The 12,060-nt window shown below is 41.9% G+C and overlaps 1 protein-coding gene across 2 annotated transcripts in view; it reads left to right on the top strand.

Annotated features, from left to right (window-relative positions):
• The first annotated feature begins 1,284 nt into the window (after positions 1–1,284).
• LOC109408799 (potassium voltage-gated channel subfamily KQT member 1-like) overlaps positions 1,285–12,060 on the top strand; it is a 551,459-nt gene continuing 540,683 nt past the window's right edge. For both annotated transcript variants that reach the window (XM_062855276.1, XM_062855275.1), the window contains exon 1: positions 1,285–3,276. The gene's annotated coding sequence lies outside the window, so the exon portion shown is untranslated. The remainder of the gene's footprint in view (positions 3,277–12,060) is intronic.

Here is a 12,060-nt window from a genome sequence, read left to right as displayed (position 1 = left end):
GATTCCCCGAAGGGATTCTGGACGAATCCCCGAAGGGATTCTGGACGAATTCTCGAAGCGATGCTGGGCGATTCCCCGAAGCGATGCTAGACGAATCCCCGAGGGGATCTCCGAAGGGAATCTGTCGGAATCTCCGAAGGGATTCTGCCGGAATCTCCGATGGGATTCTGCCGGAATCTCCGAAGGGATTCTGCCGGAATCTCCGAAGCGATTCTGCCGGAATCTCCGAAGGGATTCTGCCGGAATCTCCGAAGGGATTCTGCCGGAATCTCCGAAGGGATTCTGCCGGAATCTCCGAAGGGATTCTGCCGGAATCTCCGAAGGGATTCTGCCGGAATCTCCGAAGGGATTCTGCCAGAATCTCCGAAGGGATTCTTCCGGAATCTCCGAAGGGATTCTGCCGGAATCTCCGAAGGGATTCTGCCGGAATCTCCGAAGGGATTCTGCCGGAATCTCCGAAGGGATTCTGCCGGAATCTCCGAAGGGATTCTGCCGGAATCTCCGAAGGGATTCTGCCGGAATCTCCGAAGGGATTCTGCCGGAATCTCCGAAGGGATTCTGCCGGAATCTCCGAAGGGATTCTGCCGGAATCTCCGAAGGGATTCTGCCGGAATCTCCGAAGGGATTCTGCCGGAATCTCCGAAGGGATTCTGCCGGAATCTCCGAAGGGATTCTGCCGGAATCTCCGAAGGGATTCTGCCGGAATCTCCGAAGGGATTCTGCCGGAATCTCCGAAGGGATTCTGACGGAATCTCCAAAGGGATTCTGCCGGAATCTCCGAAGGGATTCTGCCGGAATCTCCGAAGGGATTCTGCCGGAATCTCCGAAGGGATTCTGCCGGAATCTCCGAAGGGATTCTGCCGGAATCTCCGAAGGGATTCTGCCGGAATCTCCGAAGGGATTCTGCCGGAATCTCCGAAGGGATTCTGCCGGAATCTCCGAAGGGATTCTGCCGGAATCTCCGAAGGGATTCTGCCGGAATCTCCGAAGGGATTCTGCCGGAATCTCCGAAGGGATTCTGCCGGAATCTCCGAAGGGATTCTGCCGGAATCTCCGAAGGGATTCTGCCGGAATCTCCGAAGGGATTCTGCCGGAATCTCCGAAGGGATTCTGCCGGAATCTCCGAAGGGATTCTGCCGGAATCTCCGAAGGGATTCTGCCGGAATCTCCGAAGGGATTCTGCCGGAATCTCCGAAGGGATTCTGCCGGAATCTCCGAAGGGATTCTGCCGGAATCTCCGAAGGGATTCTGCCGGAATCTCCGAAGGGATTCTGCCGGAATCTCCGAAGCGATTCTGCCGGAATCTCCGAAGGGATTCTGCCGGAATCTCCGAAGGGATTCTGCCGGAATCTCCGAAGGGATTCTGCCGGAATCTCCGAAGGAATTCTGCCGGAATCTCCGAAAGGGTTCTAGGAAGGGGAATCCTCTAAAATTTTTAAATTTGATTAGATGGCAACTGAAATTTAAGTGACTATTCACAACTTTTGATTAGTGTAAAAAATTGTAAGTCAAAAATGAAACATTGCTTTGTCCAACTAGATTTCAACGAGAAACTATAATAAGACCATTACATCGTTAACTAAAACCAATCCACTTTTACAACAGCGAGTAATCGATTTCTCTGCCAAGTTCTGCCAAATCATCCACCATATTCACCTCAACCCATCCATCAACGAGACCGAAATCATAAATCATCCTGGATGGAGCTCCGTCTCCATCACCAGAAGCAAGAACCTTCTCGGCACGCTCGCTCAGCTGGTCGTCGTCACCATCATTACCGAACGGACCAAAACAAAAACACCCGCCTCGACGACGGAAGCAACAGGGTTCGTCTCGCCGCATTGTCTTCAGCTGGACGACCAACCGGCCTCTCAGTTTCTCCAGCTAGAGAGAGCGACGGCAGAATCTTCGTGGAGCGCTTGCGCACCACTTTTCCACTGAGTTCCCGATTGTTTACCACCCCCACAACAGACCGGGGGCGATCTAGGGTGCTCCTTCGAGCCGACTTTCCAGCGGAGCACGGCCAGAGTCGACGGAATCCGCGCGCGGAATCGTGTCAACAGTTGGTCGCAGACTTTCACCACGAACTGTTGGTCGTCGAACATACGATGATGAGGACGAAGACGTCGGACGATCATTTGTGCTGGCAACCCTGCTGCGGTTGAACTGTGCTAGTAGATAGTGATGCTTTGGAAGGAAGGGAGCTGTTGGTGAGGTTTAATCGGTGATCGAAGCTGGCTACGCGGGTCACGGAGTCCGAACTTGGCCTACTTTTTTCCGGCGAATGGCGCATGGATAGTGGATGATAGTGGAAAAAGTCGTTTGATCTAGTTGGCCGATTACGAGTTGGGATCAAAATAACCCAAATTAGATCGGATTCCGCTCGGAGTGTTCGAGAATCAAGCAAACCAAGGGGTTCTTTGAAAAGTGATTTAAATTTTTAGCTCCTCGTGACGTCAAGTAATCCTTTCCAGTGGTGAAGTTTCGATTTTCGCGGTACGGGTTCGTGTTTTGTGTGCCCTGAGAATCGCGGAGAAGGGCAAAGGTCGTCGTATAGTTCGAATAAAAGCAATATTTCTACACTTTTCTCGTCTCATTCAGTGTCTAGATAGATAAGAAAAAAAATTGCAAAGAAATCCGATTACTCGCCAGAGAGTATAGTGTAGTGCACCCGCGGTAGAATCACATCAAAGCAAACGTGAAAGTTCATCAACTATTCGCCGATTCGATGCGAGTAAGTCTGTTCAGTGTTCAGTGCAGTGCAGGAAAACCCAGCTCAAGCGTAAAATTGTAAGCCAATTGTGTGATGATGATTTACAACAAAAAGTGAAAAGAGAAAGGAAAAACGGAAGAAAAATTGATTTCGTGTCCGGATGAACAAAGGAATCCCAGCCAGCCAGCAGTACGACTGCGAGTAGAGTTAATCGAAGTAGTCTGGTTGAGTCGGCGAATCATCAAATCGAAAGTAATTATTCACGATTGAGTGAGCTGCTTGGATGGTGAAGTTTCGCTGAATCGAACCGGGAACGTCCCGGAAGTGATGATGAGCAGCTGCACCGGGATGATGATGGTGGTGATAGTGAGCAATTACGACACCCGAGTTGAAATGTAAAATTCCAGTTAGATGGTGGAAAAGAGAAAAGTTTGTGATACGAGTGAGTAGGCGCTGTTGCGGATCGTGGATCTGAGTTTTCCAAGTGAAACAACCTGGGCAGGTATGGAGCGCCGGAAGAAGAACTTTGGCGGAACGATTCAACGGGAGCTGTGATAATACTGGTATGGTAGATTTGAAATATGTTTATGCTTTATGCTTTTATCGACTGGTTGGATGGTGGAATAATGGACGTAAGTATGAATAGTGGCGGAAAGTCTAACTGATACTTGTTTATGCCAGCGAAGAGTTAAGATGAGCACATAGAATTCAGGCTACATTTACACTTCATACTGATGGATTTCTAAAACCCGTATAGATCCGAATTAATGTTTTGTTGTATATAACATAACCCGTATGGGTATTTGAAATCAATACCTTAATGATTTATGTCCCCAACTATTCTGTCTATATGCACACAAGCGTCTTTGTAGTTTTCAACACATTTCTGTTAGTTTAACAACACATATTGCTTTGTCAAAGTTTAATCTACGTAGACATCCGAAACTTGGTAAATGTACTCTATTGGATAAAGTTGTGCAACAGTACCACACATGCCATGAAATAAATGGTATGATGAAATTATCAATGGTGATTACGCCGGCTATGCAAACAGTATTATGATCACAAAAGAGCAAGACATGCCTGACAATACCGTACAAAACTATAAGGCATTGACAAATTACGGCGTAAAAACATCAAATGACGGTCAATACTTGTTTCTACATAACCCTTAATACAGAGGTTCCCAAACTTTTTGCTACCGCGGCGCTTTTTGAAATTTTCAAAAATGTCGCAGTGCACCAACAACTTTTTACAAAGAATTGCAATGATTTTAACACTATCAGTTCAAAAACAAATCGCAAAAAAAGGTTTTTGTCATGTTTTCTTATAATAAAAAAAATCTAAAATGCTTTTTGTAGATAGATTGCTTGAAGAGTCACAGAACTTTACAAAAATTTCAGATTTCTGGAGGATTATAGTGCAAAACTTTTAAATTTGTAAAATAAAGTATGCAGTTTACCGAATTTCAGGGAAAATAGATATAAAAATGGATTGTTTAGAACCTATCAGAACAGCTGACAGTGACGATGAGAGGTCATTTTTTCTGATTCTGAAACAAAAATTTACTATAGTGATGTGAGTAAAAATGTCGTCTCGAAACATTTGAGACACCATGAAGACAGGAAGATTTACAGGAATTAATATGGGAAGCACTTCAAAAATATTTCTTGAAATATTTACTTTGAATTACAAGCTAACCAAGCACACTCATAAAAAGCCCAAAAAACTTTTTCAAACAAAACAAAAGGCCTAACATAAATCTGCAGTAATTCGAAAGTTTAAAACTTGTAAATATTTAAAAGTATTATAAATATATCAGAAATTCAAGAAAACGTTCGAAGACTTTGGATTTTTTACTTTTTAATTGAAAAATAGAAGAGGAAAAACTGAAGTCTTTTTACAAAGGCAAGATTTTAAATCTTAAATGAAGATCGTTAAAGGCGGCTTTTCCCTCTTTCAAAATTTTAAGTTGAAATAAATAAATTATTAAATCAAAATCAACAAAGAGATGTTCCGCCTTCAATAATAAAAGTTTGTCCTTTGTTTTTGGCTGAAGAACCTGCGGCGCACCTGAGAATTGTTCACGGCGTACCAGGGCGTCGCGGCGCACAGTTTCGGAAGTACTGACGTAAAGGTATAAAACGAATAATGAAATCCCAATGCTTCGCCTCTACATTTACCAAGAGTAAAACTTTTTTCACAGGCATCGGACCGCTTTGCATTTCAGGAGGTAAGATGTGGGATTTTTTGAATTGTATGTTTTTTCATGTGAGTGTGACATATTGACAAGAAATGTATAAATTACAGAAAACGGAAACGAACCATCCTTGGGCTGAAAGTCTCGATAGTAAAGATAAAAAAAAAACAGATTAATCCACCTAGTGGTGATAGTACCTTTCTCTCTCTTTTTTTTAATACATGGACACTGTCTTCAGTCACAGGCTGTATAGACTGAATGAAACCTAACACTAGACACACGCAGCATGCACCAGTAGATACGGAGAAGAAACTATCCTCACGAAAAGTTTCATCGCCCGGAGCGGGAATCGAACCCTCACCCCATAGTATGGTGCGATTAGAAGCTTGGTGACGTCGAATATGAAGTCATGATCTACGAAAGCCAAAATGTTCCTGAACTCTGAGATTACTCTATTTAGAAAAGCAAGATTTCGATACCCAAAACCGTCATCGAATTGGGAAACTGATTGAGGGCACACGTTCTTGATAAATTTCGAGTAATGCTCGCCCCATAGGCAGAGCTGAAAAATATCAGATCTCTTAGTTGACTGCATGACCACTAGCGTGGGACAAGGTTTATATGGGGAAATATAAAAAAGGAAAAACTTTAGCTTCTGTATTCTTTTTGGGTTCAATTTTGGTCCCATATTATCTGTGGCAAATTTCAGATCAATCGAGAAAACTATATTTTAGCGCCCGCCATTCTTAGTTTTTCATACGATTTACTATGGGAAAATTTACTTCTACAAAGAAAAAATCGCATGGGGTCACTCATTGATCCATAAAAATAAATCGATGAATGGTTTCTATAGAAAACTTCTCGAGGATTCAGACCACCGAAGAACGCTCAGCGATACAAAGTTCGTGGAAAAAGTTACTAAGCTTTTGCCGATCCTTAAAATACCGAGATTTTATTATTTATTGTTATTCCTTACATGTTAAACAGCGTTGCCATGGTATTCGGTTTTTGGTCAATAAATTTTTCCACATGCCTAAATCGCTTTGCGGTCTTCGAAGGGTTGGTTCCTTGTAGAATTTCCAACCTGTGGCGATTTTTTTGAAGTGATTTTCCCTATAGTAAATCGTATAAATACTTAAAACGACTAGCGCTAAAATATAGTTTCTCCAATCGAGCTGACATTTTGCACGGTTGATATGGGGCCAAAATGGAAATCAAAAAGTACAGGAGTGAAATGTCCTTTTCTGTCCCATGCTAATGACCACCTGCACTATCGCTGGAAGCTGATCAAGCTATAATTTTTTTTTCGCAATCAAAGAACACTTTGCAGAATATTAAAAAAATGTTTTTAGTTTTCAAACAGGGACGATTTTTTCCAAATAAATCACTGTTTTTCAAGCAACTGTGTATGAAAAAAATCATAACACTGATATGATTTTTTTTTATTGTTGATCGTTTAAAGACACGATACATAAATAGCGAACACTCAAAAGAAAAAATTGGTTGAAATCGGTTATGAACTGTTTCCGCAATCTTAGTCACCGCATCGACGTTTTTAAAAAACATAATTCCGAGATAATCGCGTTTAAAGTTTCAAGTTTGCAATACGCACCCATAAGGAAGCGAGGCGCAAAACGCTATATCTTTGCTTGTATTACTTGGATTTCTATGAAAGTTTGACACAGCATTCTTAAGAACCCATACTTTAAGATAAAAGAATAAAAAATCGATTTTTTGTGCTCGACCTCAACATATATAGCCCCTTAATGAAGTCTGAGCCTATTTTTTCCTGTCCATTTTAAGTTGCCATTTTGCCGATATCCAATTATCCGGGTCGGTTAGAGCATATACTCAGAAGAGGGTCAGGTGTCAGCCACTCTCGGGGATAAGAGCAACCGACGAAAAATTGCAAGTGCTGGGGCTGGGATCCAACCCATGACCATCCACTTATGAAGTGAACGTGCGTAGCCACTACGCTGCGGGCCCCGGCTCTGAGTCTATTTTCTTACTAACCGTTCTTCAGGTTGTCAAAAAATCAGCGATTGGATGTTTCGCATGGGTTTGGTTCACTTTTACATTTTGCCAAATCCGGCGGGACACCCGGAACTGGTTCCGAAACACAACCGGTTGTCCCAAATATGGTTTGAGACAATTTTATTACTAACCGTTCATTAGGTTTTCCAAAAAGCTGCTATTTGATGTGCCGCACGCATGAGTTTGGTTCATTTTTACGTTTTACCACTTGTCCCAAAAATAATCTGCGACTGTTTTCTTGCCAACTGTTCATCATGTTTCCTGAAAATCAGCGAATCGTTGTGTTTTTTGCATGGGTTTGGTTCATTTTTACATTTGATCAATTTCGGCGAGATGCTCGGTACAGGTTTCGGAACACTGCCGGTTCAGATATGGTTTAAGACTATTTTCCCTCTTACTGTTTATCAGGTTATCGGAAAAGCCGTGATTTGATGTGCCGCATGCATAGGTTTGGTTCACTTTAATAATTGTCCACTTCCGGTGAGATACCCAGAACCGGTTCCGGAACACTATCGGTCCAGATATGGTCGGACACTATGTCCCCGCTTTCCATTCATAAGAATATTGAAAAATCCGCAGTTTGATGTGTCTCTTACATAAGTTTGTAGAATTTTTATATCTAGCTGCTTCCTGGGGTACCGGTCCGGAACACCTAAATGGCCATAACTTCGGAACGGTTTGACCGATCCGAACCATTTTCAATAGGAAGCAATGGGACCAGATTCTGCGTCGAATGAACTGTCGGTCATTAAAAACGGTTGAGGTTTACTATCAAGAAGTGACGTGAGTTTGTTTTGTACACACACACATACACACACAAACATCACCTCAATTCGTTGAGCTGAGTTGATTGATATGTGTGACTCAACCCTCCGGGTCTTCTATCAAAATATTATAATCCGAGAAAGGCAAAAAGTACAGGAAAACCCCGTTTGAAGGGGGAAGGGGTTAAACAATTATATTTGCCATTGCGTAGTTCATACTACATTTGATTCATTAGGAGATGCTCATGGTTTTTTTCAGCCCCTTCATTCACAACCTTTACTTTATTGTCCAAGCTTAAGATAGTGTCTGACATTAGAGCTCCCCCGCTGATCTAACAGTATTATAGCAGACGAAAAGGCAAGTTATATAACTCCATTAAAACCTTGAGCATTTAACAAACAATTTTCTAGGATATAAGTAGGATCCACGAAGAAGCTAGTCAGAAAAGGCCGAGAGAGTTACATAACATGTAATCGTTCTAAAACTCGCACGAGGGTTTGGTAAACCTGGTGGCTTAAGCGCCACTCTCGTCAGAGAGACCACCAGTCTGTTGTTTGTCCGACTTTGCTGTGACAAGTTCCTCCGGGCTTTCGAACGGTCGTTTGACTCCAAAACTACTCGAAATTCTTTCGAATCTAGATCAACACTAAACTCTATCGCAACATTTTCCTTAATGACCCCGCCAATAACCTTTACTCGTTCAACCCTAGACACAATATCGATTTGAACAGTGGAAGTCCGATTCTCAGTTAGCCTGAACAGAATGAAAACGAAAAACCTTAAGATAGGCGAAACTCCTTCTGAAGCGCTAAAAACGGAACGTTACAAAGTTTCGGTACTTCAACTCTAGCAATTTCTTTATTGAACGACTACCATTCGGGTTGGACGGAGTTTTTTTTTTTTAACAGGAAACTCTAACAGAAGCTAGTCATGGCGATGAACAAAGAAAACGTCCACATACCTGCGCAGGATTTTGGACGTTGACTCGATGCGATGCTCGTAGACAGCACGAACCTCGGCGATGGCGGTAGAAACCTTCGGGGTAATGGCGCCGAAGGGATTCCGCCTTTGCTACAGGATGGCGGGCAGCCTAGCGAGTCCGTGCGGGTATGGGCGAAACTAAAGATGCGGGGTGAGTGTCGGCTGGACGGAAGACTTCCGATTTTCTGGTCCTAGAACGTCTGGATTGAGCCTTTCCTTCCAAACGGAAACCCGCTTGCCCAACGACCAGGCTTCGCGTACTTACATTCCTAGGCTGAGCGGGACGAAGTTGGTTACCATGAGGAAGTTCCGGTTCGCTTCGTTCTTTCGGGCGGTCCACACGGGTTGTAACTTGGTGGACTGTTCCGGGCGGTTGATTGGCGACCACCAGTTATTTTGCTTCGTTTGGCTAAGCGACCTCATTCACACTCCGTTTTGCTATCCCTTGGGGCGGGCCTTGTCGGTTGCACGGACTCGAAGAAAATGCCCTTTGACGGGAATGGTGGCCCAAAACGCCACGGAGCTTTCGGCTGTCGACTTCGGTCGACGCTCAACGTTACTCCAGCGCGTACCAAAAAGCGCCACAGCGCCGGAATATCCAACGCGAATGATATTATTTGCACTTTCGTTTAATTTAATCAATGAAACCACTTATGGCCCTGGGAGCTCCTGCTAGCCCTGAAGGAGCCAGCCTAAGCCCTGTAGGGTTTGTACTGGCATGCACTCTCTATGTTTACATTAAGTGTGTAGATGATGCGAATTGAGCAGTTACGAATGAACGTGTAGAATGACAGTTGCGATAAAAGTGGAGCGTCGGCGGACGACGGACAGCGAACCTGTGGGAAGTCTGGTGAATCCGAACGACCGGGGAAGGCTACTGAACTGGAGAGCTGGAGTTTGCCGTTGCGAGAGTTACTTCCGGAAGTGGACCCTACAAGCCCCAAGCAGCTGGTCTAAGCCGCAGCCGCTTCCGGGGTGGGCACACAAGATCTCTTTTGCTCCCAGGTCCCAGGGCGTTGAACGGATAAGAAAAACAGTTCAGCAAAGACAATTACATATTTACCTTTTTGTACTTATAATTCACTAAAAAATTTTACTATAAAGGAAAATTACCAATTAGCCGTTTGGAACACTTCACTTAAAACATTCCACTTTTCTTAAATTACCTTATTATCGTTAGTCAACATTTACAATCGAAATATTCAAGTTAATCAAAAACTTCAACTCGATAGCGCGATGACTACTAGTTTCCAGCCGATATGCGAGCGAAATGAACGAGCTCAAGTCATTTTTCCAACAAGAAATCTATCTAAACAATTAACATTATCATCTCTAGAAATTGCACCAACGACAAATTCGAATGGCGGATTAATTTGGCGCCGGTCTAGATTTGTCAAGATGGTGTAACTGAGATACATACAGGGGGTGGCCAAAATGTTTGGGATAGGCATTTTTTTCTCCCATAAAAAAATCAACATGCTGTAACTTTTCATAAAGTGCATCAAAAAATCTCAAATTTCGACTGTTTATCAACCTGTTATATGTGCATCATTGGTACAAATTTGGGCTCGATTGAATAACCGGAAGTTAGAAACGTTCGGGTAAAACACTATTTTTTAGACAACTCATTTTTTAACTTGGAAACCAGTGAACCAATTTGAATGATTTTTTTAACGTTTATCAACAATATATTGATACTTAAATACAACGTTAAAATGTAATATGTTCTCACGGCGAATTAAGTTATACCGGGTTGAAATTTTTACCCATATAGAGGAAAATAAGTCAAATTTACAATACCACACAAAAATTACTAAATGTGTTCTTCCTTTAATCTAAATAGGCTCTAATGTATCTGATTGAAGATAACTTAAGAACAGAAGTGGAAACTCTTTGGACATCAACACTAAAATTTATTGACATTGACGTTAAAAAATTATATATTTTCGAGAAAAATCCAAAAAGTGTCAATCCATGATAACTTTTTTCAACGTTCAAAAAGTATTTATGTTTTAATAGTTTGTGAAGAATTTGTGTATTGTTAATGTACGTTTAAAATTTCATTCGATTCTGTTCACTGGTTTCCGAGATATGACAGCTTAAAAAATATGCAATCATATAAATATTTATATTTTCCGTCAGATTCTACATATGCAATTTACTAAATAAACTTAATTAAACAAATTATTTACATAATTTTACTTAAAAAGAGAAAAACGTCACAACTGTTTCTCTCGAACTGTTTCGTCATCTCAAATTCAATCTGAAATTCAATTATCAAATTTTATTACTGCTATTTCATTCGAACCGACTAAAATAAAATAAATTTACAAATTCAAAGCTAAAATAATTTTTCTTAAAATGAAAAAAAAAAAATACGTCAAAACGTTACAAACTCCAATTAGTGGATTAAAATGTTTGGGTGTCATAGATGTTTAATCTGTTGAAGAGAAAGGCTTATGGAGGTTTTTACTTTGATTGAGCCAGTAGTTTTATTGATTCAAAATGTGTGTTTGTATCACGAGAAAAAAAAGTAGTCTAAATCCACGAGGCACCCCCCAAAATTGTGCCTTTCAATTAGTAGAATAACCTGTGAAAAATTCAGCTCAATCGGTTAAAAACTGAGCTGGAGCAAATGAGTTAAAGTTAGTATGGAGCTTTCAGCACAAATATATGGGGAATTGGATGACCTCCAATCTACCGTTAAGTACGTCAGTTTGTCGTGCTCAGTTTGGCTCAAAATGAAGAAAATAGCAGTTGGTAATCCTAGAAACAACTTTGTAGAAGATCATACCACACTAAAACTTAAATCAATGGCGGTTTCGGCCAACGAAAGGAGGATGAGGATATGCACCCTCGTTGACCATCAGTTGTTACTTGAAGCACGTGTTTGTCCAAATATTTGGGCTGAAACCCCCATACAAACTTCAACTCATTTGCGCCGGCTCAGTTTTTAACCGATTGAGCTGAATTTTTCACAAGTTGTTCCACTCACCCAAAAGCACAATTCTAGGGGGTGCCCCGTGGAAATTTCTGACATTTTCATATTTGGGCCAGTCTATTGGCATATTTTGATTGCTCTAACATTAATGCACACAACAGAAAGGCTTGTTTCGTGAACGAGTTCAGATTTGAAAAAAAAAAATCCACGTGTTCCGGTAGGAATCGAACCCACGACTCCCAATTCGCTAGACGGGTGCTTTTTTCCTCCAAGCTACGCAGTCACTTGACAATCCCCGTCCCCTGAAGGTACAGAACAGAACTCGATTCCACTAATGCACATGGTTTGTTCCTTTATCATACCGGTAAGTCATCGGATCGAAAATAATTCCTCTCCCACTCTGGCATTCATGCACATTGCATACAA

The sequence above is a fragment of the Aedes albopictus genome, chromosome 3, assembly GCF_035046485.1.
Source record: "Aedes albopictus strain Foshan chromosome 3, AalbF5, whole genome shotgun sequence".
NCBI lineage: Eukaryota > Metazoa > Arthropoda > Insecta > Diptera > Culicidae > Aedes > Aedes albopictus.
The sequence above is the reverse complement of the archived record's forward strand: the minus strand, read 5'-3'. Positions and strand labels throughout refer to the sequence as shown.